Below are 4,219 nucleotides of genomic sequence, written 5' to 3'. Positions count from 1 at the left end.
TCACACGACGTACACACAGAGCATAAACAGCGCCCTCGTTTGGTCAGGGTTGTGTACTACAACCGGACAGTAACCAGACAGGATAAGTTTGAATTGCATCCGTTTATGGAAAGAATTTTTTTTAATAAAAATATATTTTTAAATAATTAACATAAATATTTATTTTTTCCGTCGCTATCACTCTAGCTTGTTTGTGCCACAGATTTTATGAAACATATTTTCATAAAAAAAAAAAGTATATCATCATATTTAACAAATTATGGAAAATATATTTTTTTCATATTTCGTTATATTTCTTTCAATGATTTTTCTTTTCCGTGAGCAAGTCAAGGTATTGGAATCATATCACAAAATTGTGAGTTATGCATGCTTTGCTTCAGTAGCAGGTGGATTTTTTAGTAGTAGACAATATGTGAGTGACCTATGGAAAGAAACTGTACAGATGTCTGGTTGTTTTGGCCTGATGTGCTCTGTAGCGCCTAGAGGGGAGCAGTTGGAACAGCTTGTGTCCAGCGTGTCATGGTCTGCAATGTAGTCCCACATGAAGTGCAAGTTGGCACCAATTAATTTTTTTGCAAACTTCACTTTCCGTTGTAGACCATTGTAGTCCTGTGGCTGATCCAAACCAGTAATGGATGAGCAGAGATCAAACTGGATTATTGCAGAGTAGAACTGGATCAACAGCTCCTGAGCCAGGCTGACCTTTAAGCTGGTGCAGGAAGTCTATCCTCTGCTCTGTCCTCACTTAAGATCCTGGGAGACTGTGGATCCCAGAAATCTGAAGAATTCTACAGCACACACAGTACCGTTCAACCCCACATCTTCATGCACGCTCATCACCATCCTCGATGAGTCTAATGACATGTCATCTGTGAACTTCACGATTTTACCAGACGGGTGTTTGCTTAGAGGGAGGAGAGGAGAGAGGACCAACAACTCTGGGAGGATTTTCTGGATGCTTGATGCGATTCTTTCCAGCCTCACTTACTGCCTTCTCTCTGTAAAATTCCACTCAGGAGTCTTGACATTTCTACTCAGAAGTAACTAGGAAATTCGAGATAGTAATAATGTGGGGTTACTGTATCAGAATTTTGACACAATATGACATAACTCACACTTTTGACCTATCGCTGCCTGTTGATTTAATTATTCATTTAGTTATTTATTTATTTACTGGCAGTAACAAGCTTCCACGCCCATCCAGCAGCGCTACACAACTAAGCATCTCTAGTGAAGAGCACGACATGCCGGAAATGACCTTCTTATTTGTTCCTTTATTATGTGAGTTATAAGCCATCTCCGAGAAGAGGTTTTAGCACTTTATCAAATACGGCAGTGTGGGGCGTGGGCAGCAGCGGTTTTTGACACGGGCGACACGGGCGGTTGCCCGGGGCGGCATCACGGGCATCGGCAGAAAAAAAAGAAAAAGAAAATTGCTCGTACTCATACTGGGAATGGCACAGGCACCGATCGGTTTTCTATCGCCCATTTGCTGGGAGTAAGGGCGCCCTCCGTTTGCGAGGTGCGCCCGCTGCTTGCGGCACAGGGAGGAGAGGGTGGGGCAGCGGGGGATTCTCTGGCTGGCTGGAGCAGCATCTATTAAACAACTCACAAAATAAAACAAAATAAAAACAACAAACCCGAAAACAGCAGACATTATGATACAGACTTATAATTTGCACCGATGTTTTTTCGAAATTCTATACGCGAAAAGTGAGCGCGAGAGCCCTCGGTGCGCCTGTTCGCTGCTGAAGTCAAAGTACACTTTGTTGTCATCTCCACTACAGTCCAGTATATAGAGAGACGAGAGTTCGAGGCTCCAGTTACAGCAGTGCAAGTAAACAAACAATAAATATGAGAAGAGTAAGAAAATAAATATACACTTTAGGACTCGGGGTAAAGGGATCAATAACAATTTATAATTTACAGTTTGGTGATTTAAAGTCTCACACACAACCTGTTGACAGGGGAGAGGGGCCTGCTGCTTCCAAATAGAGCACATTTCCTTCATAATGTTGTAAATCCAAGCCCATTATGTATTCATGATTTGAATCCTGGGTTGTGCGAAATCACAGAAATATATCCTAGACAAAGTGAATAATATGTGAACTGAGGTGTAGGTCTATTAGGTTATGTTGTGGTGATCTTTGATATGGGGGATTTGTCTTCATACTGGAGTGCAAAATTAAAACCAATGTAAGATGGACAAGAAAAGTTCAAAGCCATCAGGTGCTCAGTTTAGAAAAAATAGAAAACAAGAGGAGGAGAAACGAGCAAGGGAGTGTTCGCCCGGGGCGCCAAACAGGCTAGGACCAGGAGACAGTTATCGCTGGATAACAGAGGGGATGCGCCGAGGAACTTAAAGCTTTAACATTATTGTGAAATAAAACTCCTGGTGGCTCAGAAATCGGTAAGATCCCGCCTCAGAATAATATGTTGCTCTGAAAGATTTTAAGTAAAACTTAGCAGCTCGTGTTTATCGCGGTCTATACTTGGAGTAGAGCTCATTACAATAGCACCGAGGCGCGGTATGTCCGCTATCTGACATGGAAAACCTCTTAACTACTCAGTTAAACGCTTGATAAACGCGTCTGTTATACAGAACATACTCTTAGAAAAAAACACGCCTCCTCTGGCATGAAAACGAGCATAGATTTCTTTCATAGCTTTATTATCTCAAGAGAGTTAAGAAATCCTGCAATAACCTATTTGATTAAACATAACCTGTTATTTGTGAGAAACTTTCTTTGCCCCCATTTTACAACAGTGTGGGTGGTTCCCTTTAACTTTTAAGCTTTATATGGCACTACTCCCTCGACTGAGTTTTGTTAAGAACCTTGTAAGCATGGTATGCGCGCTACCAAACCACAAGCGTAAACCCAAACCTGGTTTCCTGTCAGCAGAAGAGGCCACATAACCTACACCGCTCAACCGCACCTTTTTCTGATGTCTCAGGCTGTTGCTGCAATATTAACAGTAATCTCTCTCAGTTTAGATCACCATGCATGGAGTGTGTTTAAACAGTGATAATTCAACAGGAAGTAAAAAAAAAAAAAAGTGTTTCTGGATGTTGACCCGTGTTAAAAAAAATACACCTGAAAAGAGTCCTAATATTCTGGCCTGATTACCATTCAGTCTGAAAAACTGCTTCGATGTCGCTACTGTTGCTTCCTGGATACACGCTGTTAGCTCTTCAGAGCTGCTTCTTGAGTCACTTGTGCAACAGGAGATGTGACACCGGAGTTAATGGTAATTGAACGGGATCTATGGGGGCGGGGGTGAGCTAGAGTTTATCTTCTAGTGAAATTCGCCACACCCTAGAAATAAGAAATGTACGTAAAAATGACCCTAAATAACTGTAAAATGGCAACGGTAAATTGCCATTAAATCAAAAAGGGTAAATGTTTGTAATATCTATGTTAAATTACTGTATATTGACAAACGGTTATTTGCCTTTATTTTTACACTGCTAATATGTTGAAAATGTATTAATTTTCAGTAATATGGCACATTGTCTTTGAAAACAACAGGAAAAATCTGTAACATTATCTACAATTAATCACCCTTCAATTTACATAATAATTCTGTATGAATGACAATCTTTCCTGCTTTTTTCATTTGAATTTACAGTTTACAACTTTATGTTAATTACTAAAAACATACCGTGCTTTTAATTTTAACAAAGTGTCAAAACACTGTTAGAATTATTGTGAAACTTACGGTGAATTTTTTCTATATTAACAAGCTCAGACTGTTTGATAAAACAGTATATCTTAACAGTAAATACGAGCAATTACTAAAAATAAAAAGTGTTTATTTCTTTAAGTCTCACCAAGTAACTTGTGAAGCTCTTTGATCGAAGCTGCTGTTTTTAAATGTGCTATATAAATAAATTTTGATTTGATTGTGATTTGATATAAGACAGCTATTTATAATGAAAAAAAAGTTTGTGGGATAATTAATGGCAAAAGGCTATTTTCTATTGTAGAACCAATTACCCTAAAGATAACACCGTCTGTGTGCTTTTACAGTGTTTTTTAACCCTTTAATGCACATCATGAGTCACAAGTGATTGTGTTTTAATCTTCCTTATCATTGAAAAAAAATACATTCAAATTCAGAATCTCAGGGATTCATCAGTTGGTTTGATCATTAAACATAATTTTTCTTATTAGTTAATTGCTTACTCCTCTCCTCGAACTTCGACCATTCATTTCTA

At 39.0% G+C, this 4,219-nt stretch overlaps 1 protein-coding gene across 2 annotated transcripts in view; it reads left to right on the top strand.

Moving 5' to 3' along the window:
- The first annotated feature begins 2,277 nt into the window (after nucleotides 1–2,277).
- The window catches only part of LOC102795732 (myeloid-associated differentiation marker homolog), a 29,523-nt gene continuing 27,581 nt past the window's right edge, over nucleotides 2,278–4,219 (top strand). For both annotated transcript variants that reach the window (XM_006808394.3, XM_087836102.1), the window contains exon 1: nucleotides 2,278–2,410. The gene's annotated coding sequence lies outside the window, so the exon portion shown is untranslated. The remainder of the gene's footprint in view (nucleotides 2,411–4,219) is intronic.

Source organism: Neolamprologus brichardi, chromosome 3 (assembly GCF_056152115.1).
Source record: "Neolamprologus brichardi isolate AB-2024 chromosome 3, ASM5615211v1, whole genome shotgun sequence".
Taxonomy (NCBI): Eukaryota; Metazoa; Chordata; class Actinopteri; order Cichliformes; family Cichlidae; genus Neolamprologus; species Neolamprologus brichardi.
The sequence above is the reverse complement of the archived record's forward strand: the minus strand, read 5'-3'. Positions and strand labels throughout refer to the sequence as shown.